This window comes from Bos mutus, chromosome 15 (assembly GCF_027580195.1).
Source record: "Bos mutus isolate GX-2022 chromosome 15, NWIPB_WYAK_1.1, whole genome shotgun sequence".
NCBI lineage: Eukaryota > Metazoa > Chordata > Mammalia > Artiodactyla > Bovidae > Bos > Bos mutus.
Window position 1 is genome coordinate 6982607 of NC_091631.1, and position 12082 is coordinate 6994688.

The window sequence follows — 12082 nt, forward strand, 5'->3', positions numbered from 1 at the left end:
TGCGGAAAACTCTTAAAGAGACGGGGATACCAGACCACCTGACCTGCCTCTTGAGAAATCTGTATGCAGGTCAGAAAGCAACAGTTAGAACAAGGAATGGAACCATGGGCTGGTTCAAAATTGGGAAAGGAGTATGTCAAAGCTGTGTATTGTCACCCTGCTTATTTAACTTATATGCAGAGTACATCATGCGAAATGCCGGGCTGGATGAAGCACAAGCCTGAATCAACATTGCCAGGAGAAATATCAATAACCTCAGATATGCAGATGACACCACCCTTTTGGCAGAAAGTGAAAAGGAACTAAAAAGCCTCTTGAGGGTGAAAGAAGAAATTGAAAAAGTTGACTTAAAACTCAACATTCAAAAAACTAAGATCATGGCATCTGGTCCCATCAATTCATGCCAAATAGATGGGGAAAAAGTGGAAACAGTAGCAGATTTTCTTTTCTAGGGCTCCAGAATCACTGTGGACAGTGAGCGCATCCATGAAACTAAGACGCTTGCTCCTTAGAAGGAAAACTATGGCAAACCTAGACAGTGCATTAAAAAGCAGGGACGTTACTTCACTGACAACGGTCAGTATAGTCAAAGCTAGGTTTTTTTCTGTAATCATGTATGGATGTGAGAGTTGGACCATAAAGAAGGCTGAACGCCCAAGAACTGATGCTTTCAAACTGTGGTGCTGGAGAAGACTTGACAGTCTTGTGGACAGTAAGGAGATCAAACCAGTCAATCCTAAAGGAAATTAACCTTGAATATTCATTGGAAGGACTAATGCTGAAGTTGAGACTCCAATACTTTGGCTACCTGATGCAAAAAGCCGACTCACTGGAAAAGATCCTGATGCTGGGAAAGATTGAGGGCAGGAAGAGAAGGGGACAACAGAGGATGAGATGGTTGAATGGCATCACTGACTCAATGGACATGAGCTTGAGCAAACTCCAGGAGACAGTGGAGGACAGGGAAGTCTGGTGAGCTGCAGTCTGTGGAGGTGGCAAAGAGTTGGACACGACTTACTGACTGAATAACAACAACAGAGAGAAAAACATGCTGGGAAAGAGGAGAAAGTATGTGTGCGTATGTTTGAGAGAGGAGAGCTTGAGGAGATTCAGTTCAGTTCAGTTCAGTTCAGTCACTCAGTCATGTCCGAATCTTTGTGACCCCATGAACTGCAGCATGCCAGGCCTCCCTGTCCATCACCAACTCCCGGAGTCCACCCAAACCCATGTCCACTGAGCCGGTGATGCCATCCAACCATCTCATCCTCTGTCGTCGCCCTCTCCTCCTGCCCTCAATCTTTCCCAGCATCAGAGTCTTTTCAAATGAGTTCAGCTCTTCGCATCAGGTGGCCAAAGTATTGGAGTTTCAGCTTCAACATCAGACCTTCCAATGAACACCCAGGACTGATCTCCTTTAGGATGGACTGGCTGGATCTCCTTGCAGTCTAAGGGACTCTCAAGAGTCTTTTCCAACACCACAGTTCAAAAGCATCAATTCTTTGGCGCTCAGCTTTCTTTGTAGTCCAACTCACACATCCGTACATGACTACTGGAAAAACCATAGCCTTGACTAGACGGACCTTTGTTGACAAAGTAATATCTCTGCTTTTTATTATGCTGTCTAGGTTGGTCATAACTTTCCTCCCAAGGAGTAAGCATCTTTTAATTTCATGGCTGCAATCACCATCTGCAGTGATTTTGGAGCCCAGAAAAATAAAGCCAGCCACTGTTTCCACTGTTTCCCCATCTATTTGCCATGAAGTGATGGGACCAGATGCCATGATCTTAGTTTTCTGAATGTTGAGCTTAAGAAAGATAAATCTCATCTTCCATCATAGTCGTCAAAGATGATGTCTAAAACTAGGAAATCAAGAACCGGTTCTTTAGAAATCTGGAGATTAACAGAAGAAAGGTTGAAAGCATTTGAAGTGGTTGAAGGTGGGGTGTGGATGAGAAGAGGAGCTGCTGGCTTTTGTTGAGTCTTAGAGACCATTTTCACACTTTTAAAAAGTGAGGTATTGCTTTGATTAAAATTAGTGCTCTGTAAATAGAAAAAAGAATCTGACTTTCAGGTTTGAGTCTGGAGGGTTGTCCTTTCAAGATTCCGGCTGCCTAAAGAACATAATGGTTTCCCTGCTCTTCAGAAAAAAGCGCCTCTTCCTTGGAGCACAGTACTTCCCTCTGCTGGAGAACCGAAGTAATACCCGTGTAAACCAGCGCCCAAGCTCGGACTGAAGGCGCCCACTGGTTCATGAGGTGCGCTGGGCTAGGATGCGCGGCCAGTGCATTGCGGATCTGAGACACTTTGACTGGGCCGGTGAGGTCGTTGTGCCCGGGCGACCAGAGCAATGTGACCTGTGCTATGCCTGGGTGCTGCCACCCCACAGTTCAGGGAGCACTAGCCCAGCAGATGCTTGGGGTCAGGGAGCACCTAGGGTTCAGGGGCTTTTCCCAAATTGCCCTCATCTACAGTACGTAGTGGAGAAGGGCATGGCAGCCCACTCCAGGATTCTTGCCTGGAGAATCCCATGGACAAAGGAGCCTGGCAGGCCACAGTCCACGGGGTCGCAGAGTTGGACGCGACTGAGTGACTAATGGTACTACACTACGGTGTGTAGAGGGCTCCCCCGGGGCCCCAGGTGGTAAAGAATCCGCCTGCAATGTGGGGGACCTGGGTTCCAGCCTTGGGTTGGGAGGCGGGCATGGCAACCCACTCCAGTATCCTTGTGTGGAGAACCTCATGGCCAGAGGAGCCTGGAGGGCTACAGTCCATGGGGTCGCAAAGAATCAGACACGACTGAGAGACTAAGCACAGCACGGCGTGCAGAAACGCCTCAAAATGCAGAATGTGAACCTCTTTTCCTTTCTAATCCTCCCGCGGTCCTCACTGCCCTTCCCCTGGCATCACCCCCCCCCCCCCGCCGCCACCTGCCCTGCACAATGTATGTTTTTTGGTGATTCCAGTCAGGGTTGGCACGAGAGGAGGGGATGTCAGTACTTCCGTCTTACTCAGGCCTGTACTTTTCTGGCTCCAACACTTGGCCTCCACTACGTGGCTCTGGTCTCCTCTCCGAAGTGCTCATCTTTCCTGGGGAAGAAGCTGCCCCTAGAATAAGGGCCAGGAAATTCTTGGCCTTGCCAAGATCGTCTGCCCTGCCCCTCAGGGATGTTTGCAGGCAGAGGACATAAACCACTGAAATAAGGGAGAGATTCAGACAGGCACCACTTTGGGTCATTGAGTTTTCCTGTTCTAGAATTCTGACATGTGGACAGCCAGTTACCACACCTGGGCCAAGAACAGGCTCACAGGCCCCGAGCACCCACCTGTCCACCCCCGGCCCGCCCCATGCTTCCAGCTGAGAGGTGACTTTGAGCAGGCCTGGTTGCTGGAGCAGGGAGGTGACATCCTTGGACAGGGCTTAGAGAGTAGCGTAGAATCAGAGACTCAGGAGAGGAAGCAACTTTATAGGCTTGTAGTCCACCTGTCCCCATCTCACGCCTGGATTGCTCCACCCTTCCCTAGCAGGGGGTCTTCAGCTCGCTCTCTGTTGAAGCCAGTCCTGCTGTCTCTGGAAGGATCTGACTCAGAAAGCACTTCCTCCTTCCACCCTTCATCTGCCTCATTCCATCTCCCATGTCTCGACCCCAGTTCTGGCCCACATTCCCCCTTCCCTATGATGGCCTCCAAGTGTTTGAGGAAAGGGAAAAAGCCCCCCACCCCCACCCCGACCCACCGCGAGTGGTCTCCTCCCTAGGGAAGGTTGACTGACAGGACTCTGCAAGTGATTAAGCTTAGCTCTTACTAGCTTAATTGAAACAAGGGGAACCTATGGGCGCCACCCAGGGACAGCCAGGGCAATGCGGGACAGCTGGGTTCCATCCCTGGGTTCGATCCTTGGGTTGGGAAAGTCCCCTGGAGGAGGGCATGGCAACGCACTCCAGTATTCTTGCCTGGAGAATCTCCATGGCAGACTACAGTCCATGGGGTCGCAAAGAGTCGGACATGACTGAAGCGACTAAGCACAGCACCCTGGGACGGCCAAGGAGCTGTTGGATCCAGGAGGGTGAATGCCTTGTCTCTGGGCTTCCCCTTCCCTGGCTGTGCTGCTTCCACCCCCAAGCAGGGTGGGAACCAGGGCCCTGGCACTGCCCAGCCTCTGTCCATCCGAAGCAGAAAGAGATATCTCTCCTGATGGCTATAGGGCACTGGTCAGGGTTGACTACAGTTTCAGAAAGGCCGAAATGGGCGGTGGCTCAGAAAGGGTGTCTGTGTACTCCTTTTACAGAGGTGGAAAGTCAGAGATTTAGTCTACCTGAGACATGCGGGGGGTGGGGGGGCAACCTTCTCAAATTTCCAGACGTGAGTGCCCAGAGGCCCATGGCAGTGAGCTGGGTGTCTACAGAGTCACAGGATGAGCCTGTCATCTTCCTGGAGAGTCAGTTTTGTTCAGTGGAAGCTCTATTTTTAGATTTTCACGAAAATGGAAACATCATGGAGCAGAATGCCGAATCTGTAATTTTGAAAGAAGACCCGAGACTTCGAAGAAATCTCGCACTTGTGTCAGCTGCTTTGGGCTGGCTGCCTGCGCTGCTGGGCAAACTTCTTCACCCTTGCACAAGCAGACATTCTGGGGAGACGAGGCCTGGGGACCCACAGTCTGAGGGGCCCTGGGCCTGGGTCTCCACACAGCTGCAGGGCAGGCCCGAGAGGAACTGGGCTTGAGGGCTTCAAAGACAGCTGAGCTGGTGGGCCCTGGCTGGGCTCCAGCTTAGCTCATGCTCAGCTCCCTGGATGTGCAGGCCCACCAGGAAGACATAACTACCTCTAGAACCCTACCCGAGGGCAGGAGCCAGAGCCCACGCGGAGTGAGGGATCCTCAGGGCCTCTATAGGACAGGGCAGCTGAGAAGTGCAGCAAACACTGCTGACTCCTCCTAAGAGCTTTTCACAGGGCTGTGGGAACGTGGGCAGGGTGACCCCTGAAACATTTAACCCTAGAGGCTCATGGGACCAACCAACAGAACAGACTCCAGCCTCATACCTGAGCAGGGTCCTGGACCAGGCTCACGCCTCAGGGTGCTGGATCCAGTGGGGATTTGGGAATCCCAGGTTAGAGAGACCAGGTCAACTGGGGCAGTGGGGAGCACTCAGGGCTGGGGGGACTGGGACAGCAGCTGTTCACCAACTGGTAGGGACATGTTTTGATATCCTAACAACCTAGACAGCTATCCTGCTGCAAACAAGCCTCGTATATGGATCTGATGCAGCAAGATCAAGACTCAAATCCAGCCCACGTTTATTGAGCACCTATTATGTACCAAAAACAGTGCGGCGAGCCTTCATGTGTATTCCCTAGCTTCATGTCAACAAGAGCACACAGATCCACTAACACATATCCAGGTTCCTGAGGTCTAAAGGGGTAGCATTCTGCCTCCACCCTGCCAGGCCCCCACCCGGCGCTCAGTTAGGGGCTCGACATTTTCTTAAAGGCAGATGGTGTGACAGCTGGGCCATCTGTTCCCAGCTTCCCCTTTGCCCCTCCCTGTTCTAGCTCATCAGTTCTCCAAATTTAGTTTTCTTTAGAATCACTCCACACGGTTGTAGATGCAGAGCCTTGCAGATTCTTTACCAGCTGAGCTACCGGGGAAGCCCTGCATACGTGTTGGTGGGGAGGAAGCTAAGAGGTTTTCAAGGATGGTTTTGCCAGCATTGGCTTTTTGCCTTACTGATTTAGAACTTGCCCTAAAATAGCCCATGGCTCTGTGACTTAGAATTATCCCCATTTTGCAGATGAGAAAGTGGGGTTTGGAGATGTCATCCATCCAAGGTCACACAGATGGTGGAGACCAGCGTCCATGACCTTATGCCTAGCCATCTCGGCAGTGCCTGGCCTCTGTGCTGCATTATTTGCTGAGATGTCCAGATACACCCGGCGGCCCCAGCGCAGGCCTGATGGAGCACTGCACTCCTAACCTGGAGCGTACGTGTATGTGTTACTGCCTAGATGAGGCTCCCAGGCCTTCCCCAGGTGGGTACCCGTGACTGACTACCTTCTGCCAGCTGTGCTGACCTAAATGACAAGCCCAGGTATGGCCCACCCACCAACCAATCACACTCAGCAGCTCTGATTTCCTCCCTGAGACAGAAAGAGTTCTGGCTTTTGACTTTTACTGACCTGCTCCATTTCTCCTCTCTAGGACCTCATTCCCAGAGCCTGCACTCTGCTCTGGACAGGGTTTCCTGCTTGCGGTCATCCACTCGGAACTCTATCTCACATTCCCCTCCGCAGGAGCAGCAGGTAGCCCAGTGCTGACCTGCCTTGCTTCTGGCAGTTTAGTGTTGCATCTAGTCAAAGCTATGGTTTTTCCAGTAGTCATGTATGGATGTGAGAGTTGGACCATAAAGATGGCTGAGTGACAAAGAATCAATGCTTTCGAACTGGAGAAGACTCTTGAGAGTCCCTTGGACAGCAAGATCAAACCAGTCAATCCTAAAGGAAATCAACCCTGAATATTCATTGGAAGGACTGATGCTGAAGCTGAAGCTCCAATACTTTGGCCACCTGATGCAAAGAGCTGATTCATTGGAAAAGACGCTGATGCTGGGAAAGATTGAGGACAGGAGGAGAAGGGAGTGACAGAGATGGTTGGATGGCATCACCGACTCAATGGACATGAGTTTGAGCAAACTCTGGGAAACAGTAAAGGACAGGGCAGCCTGGTGTGCTGCAGTCCCTGGGGTCACAAAGAGATGGACACAACTTAGCGACTGAACAGCAGTGGCATACACAGGCCGGTGGTTGTTCTCTGAAAATGTCAGCTCTGGGTGAGGTGACATGGCAGATGGACTTTCTAAAGACAGTCACGACAGAATCTCCCATCCAGACGTTCTTACTGGGTGACCCTGAAACCACGGCCGTTGAGGGGTAGGGCCCGTGACCTGGGCAGACTTTGTGACCGCCTCCACCGGTAGGGTAAAAAAAAGGATGGCTGTGTAGCTTCCGAGGTTAGATCTGAATAATGCCGTGTATGTCTGCCTTGGCCCCTTGGGATGCTCACTCTTGGAATCCAGCCACCACATTGTGGGAAAGTCCAAACTAACACATGCAGAGAGGCCTCATAGAGAGGACACCCTAGAGTTCCAGCTGAAAGCCAGTGCTGGCCACCTGATCGGTGGGCGAAGACATCTCTGCTGATTCCTGCCTCTGCCATCAAGTCATTCCCAGCCTTCAAGTCTTCCAGCAGAAGCCCCAGGTATCATGGAGCAGGTACAGCTGTCTCCACCGTGCCCTGTCCAAATCTCTGATCATAAATAGGTGACTGTCTGATGACTCAGTTTGGGGCTGGTTTGTAACACAGCAATACTAACTGAATCAGGTGTAAAGTGACAGGAGCTAAAAGCAAAGTCTTCCAGCAGAAGCCCCAGGTGTCATGGAGCAGGTACAGCTGTCTCCACTGTGCCCTGTCCAAATCTCTGATCATAAATAGGTGACTGTCTGATGACTCAGTTTGGGGCTGGTTTGTAACACAGCAATACTAACTGAATTAGGCGTAAAGTGACAGGAGTCAAAGCTAAAAGCTCTTGCCCCTGGCCTGCTAAAGGGCAGAGGAAGCAGGACAAGAGAGGAGCTGGAAGGGTACCCTGTACCCTGAAGTACCCCCAAGAGATGCCAGGGCCTCCCAAGGGAATGACTTCACAGAACACCGAATGGAGGTGGACCCCAACCTGGGGCTGCCAACCTGGGCAGACACTCCTGAACCCAGGTAGACACAGGAGCGCAGGGCCTCCTGCCTTCATGGGCCAGGCATCTGCAACCTGTGATAACCCCCAGAGGCCCTGTCTCCATCTTTGGGGCTACAGAAACCTCTGTTTTGTGTGATCCTAGGTGGGAATTATTCAACCATGGGTAAGATTTCCCCGGTGGCTTGGTTGGTAAAGAATCTTCCTGCAATGCATGCAGGAGACCCAGGTTCAGTCCCTGAGTTGGGAAGATCTCCTGGAGAAAGAAATGGCAAACCACTCCAGTATTCTTGCCTGGGAAATCCCATGGACAGGGAAGCCTGGGAGACTACAGTCCATAAGGTCGCAGAGTCAGACACGACTGCGCGGCTAAACCACCATCAGTCCCAGGAGGAGAAACTCAGAAGAAACTTTGGAATAAAACATGAAACAGGTGATTTCTTGACACCTGAGTTTGTGGACTAGGAGCCTGTGCAGTGCCGGGGGCTCTGTGTTGACCAAAGGAAATTGTGATAGAATGTTCTGCCCTGAGCCAACCCAACCTTGTGGTCTGAGATGCCTGACTCTGACCCAAGAAGAGACCCCTGTCCTGTTTACTCTGTAACCTGGGGGTGCAGCAACAGGCACTCAGAGATGCTGCCCACCAGAGCCGAGGGCTTCTGGGGAGAGTCACGAGCTCCGTCCTCCCTGCAAGCAGAGGCTGGCACAGCCCTGAGGGAGAGGGAGGCAAGGCCCGACTGAAGCTTCATCCTGGCAATTCTTCCTGTGGCCACCAGATGGCAGGCCAAGGCCACACGGGGCTGCTGGGACAGGCCGTTCCTGGGACCAGGAACCCAGTTTCCTCCAAGGGCTCAACTGCAGCTGTGGAGGCCAAGGCTGTTGCCCTGATCTGAATTAATCAAAGGGCCATCACGTGTTCCTGGGCGCCCCACCCACCCATCCTTTTGGCCGCATACATCGTCCCATTTAATTGGCAGCGCTGAGGTTTCTGGACTGGCCGTAGAACTCCACAATCCCAGAACTTCGCTCCACTTTTCTGGGCTGTGTTTATGCCATGGCTCACGTTGGGGCTGAGGTCTAAGGTGGGAGCTGGGTAGGGTCTGCAGCATGTAAGCCTCAGTTTCTTCATCTGTAAAATGGGAAGATTCTTGCCCCGCCTGCAAGATCAGTGGGAGGACGGAAGTGTCTTTGCCCCGACAGTGTCACTTTGCTCTCACAATAATCCCGAGCACCAGGAAGGGCCTATATTCTTATGCCCTTTTTACAGAGGAGGAAACTGATCCCCATGGATGAGAAGCGACCCATCTTCCATCACTCAGCAGAGCCTGGATTTAGACCCAGATCTGCCCTGATTCTCTCCGCTCCCCCATACTCCCACTTCTCCCCCGTTCTTTCCCTCCTCCCCCGTTCCTTCAGTGGACTGCTTGGCTCTTTCTCATCCACTCTGTTGAGAGGGGCCCCTCTGGTGCCTTGAGACCCAGAAAATACAGGTCTTCTGGGAACCTGCAGTCAGTACCTTAACCTGATGCATTGCTGGGCATAATGGCCCTTGGATCTGCCCAGATAACTATGATGACCTGGGCCTTGTGCGGCCCAAACTGGCTTGAGAGCAAGGCCCAGGAGAAAAAATCTAGGAAATGGAATTAGACAATCTGGAGAACTTTTTCACGAAGCCTCAATTCCCCAGCTATAACATGTAAGTCAACTTAGGACTGCAATAAAACTGGAACATAGCTGTACTTGAAAGTCTTTGGTGACAATAATGCTAGCCTTCATGGCCTGCTTCGTGTGTGCCAGGTTCCAGGCTTAGTCCCTTTCCTACGTGATCTCACTTAGTCCTCACCAAAATCCTGTAAGACTGGTGTTATTGTTGTTTATATTGTATTTTTATTGAAATACAACTTATCTAAAGTGAACCTGCCTTAAATGTACAGCTCTATGAGAAAGAGAAGGGGATAACAGAGGACGAGATGGTTGGATGGCATTGCCGACTCAAAGGACATAAGCTTGAGCACGCTCTGGGAGGTGGTGAAGGATAGGGAAGCGTGGTGTGCTGCAGTCCAGGGGTTGCAAAGAGTTGGATACCACTGAGCAACTGGACAACAAATGACCTTTCAAAACTGCATAACAACCACCGTTATAGAGATCATTTCCGGCTCCCTTGAAGGCCCCTTCAAGCTCCTCAGTCAACACGTCACCAAAGGTAACACTATAAGGGTGGGGTTATTTACACCCATTTTACAGATGAATAAACTGAGGCCCAGGGAGGGTCTGTGCATAGCTGCTATAGGTTGGGACCAAGATTAGTCTGCCTCTCACCAAAGTGCATGGTGATCCATACAGGCTATAAAACAGTTACTTCTTCCTGTTCTCACACCCTTCCTCTTCTTTTCCTCCTCTTCCTCTGCCTCAAATGTTTCCCTCTGCCTGACAACAGGTGGCCCTTTAGAAGGGACTACCTCCTCCACCCCAACAGCCTCAAGGGCCACCTGTTGTCATTTCACAGATTTACCACCAGATGGAGGCAAAGGACCAGCTGCAGAATCGGCTGGCCTCTAAGGAGCTGGAGGCCTTGGGCCTGGCGAGCCAGGGTTTCTGAGCTTTGGGAGTGGGAGTCAAGAGCAGAGAAGTCGCTGGTGGTGATCTTGGGCCCTGCCCCGCAGACACGGCAGAGGTGACCCTAACCCAGTCCCAATCCATTGGCACCAAGACCAACAAGAGGGTGGAAATGCAAGCTAGGGCTCCTAGAACCCTGGGCTGCGAGCAAAGCAACCCAGGCTGTGGTGGTAACGGTGGTTTAGTCGCTAAGTCATGTCCGACTCTTGTGACCCCATGACTGTGTCATGCCAGGCTTCTCTGACCATGAAGAGTACTGGAGTGGGTTGCCATTCCTTCTGCAGGGGATCTTCCTGACCCAGGAATTGAACCTGGGTCTCCTGCATTGCAGACAGATTCTTTACCAACTGAGCTACAAGGGGTTAACCTGTCAAACACCCTCAAGTCATCTGCCTACTTGACCTCAAGGGGTGGTCTTTTCCTTCTACAAGGTAAACTCTTGTCTCTCTGTTATTCCCTGTACCCAGCATGGTCTCCCCTCTACACTTACCCATCCAATCAGCCAGCTTAAGAAACCTACCCCAATGGCCACTACCTCCAGGAAGGCTTCCCTGACTGCACTGTTACTGAATAGGTTATCTCGGGTGTGCCCTGTGCAGTGACTCAGTGAGAGGGAGTCTCACCCCGAGGCTCTTGGTCTTTTATCCCTCCTTCTGAGGGTGGCTGGATGGTAGAGGGCAGGGGTGTGCCTGGGCCCCTGCTGGGTTGCTTTGCCCTATGCCAGGCGAGGGGAAATGCTGAAAGGCTCAGCTTATGTCATCTGTGTCCAGCTGGCATTTGCCATCTCTTGCCCCTGGAAAGTCAACCTTGCAGAAGGCAGGTCAGAAGGAGCCCTCGGGGCCCGCTCATCGTACAATGGCCCCGGTCCCCCAGCACCTTGGCAACAAGACCTTGGCTCAGCACTGCCTTGAGACCCCAGCTCAGGGCTCCCTGGAGGCTGTACAGGATCCTCCCAGATTTAAGGACCTGGTCATACCACCTGGCCTTCTCCATGGGCTGGAAGTTCTTCTCCAGTGTCCTCCTCCTATGGAGCCGACTCATCAGGGACTTCTCCCCACCAACAAGAATCTGTAGGATGCTGTGGAATGGGGTCTGGAGAGGCTGCCTTCCCAGACTGAAGTTGTGGGGGTCCCCACCCAAGCCCCAGCGAATGCTCACTTGTACCGCTGGTGGGAAACCCTAGAGCTGTGGAGAGCCCAGCATTTAGAGTCAGACAGTCTTGGGTTCAAACTCCTTCTCTACTACTTGTCATCTGCATGAACTTGGCCACATTATCAAACCTCAAATGTTTCTTAATCTGAGAAACGGGAATAAGAACAGTTTCTACGTCAGCCAGCTGTGCATGTTCAGTGAGGGAACATATGCAGAACTCACAGTGCAGCCCTCACACCTTAAGGGTCACATTTGTAGTTGTCGTGAGCTCAGTCCCAGTGAGGGAGCTGGAACCCGACAGAGATGGATTGCCTGCTGGAGAAGTGAGTGCTGATTGGCTGATGGGTATGCAAATGAACCCGTGATGTTGCCACAGAGATGGGAGGAGAGGGCGGCTTCTCAGGGCATCGCACCAGCCAACCCACCAGCCAACCGGCTGCAGCAGGTGTCGAGTATTGGTGGGGGTATCGGTTGGGGGCGCTGGGGGTTGTGGACTACCCCGGAAGGGGAGGGAGGAAAAGGAAGGCAGATGGGGCCCATTGACTGGGAGTTTTGGGCTGCCAGTCCAGAGACC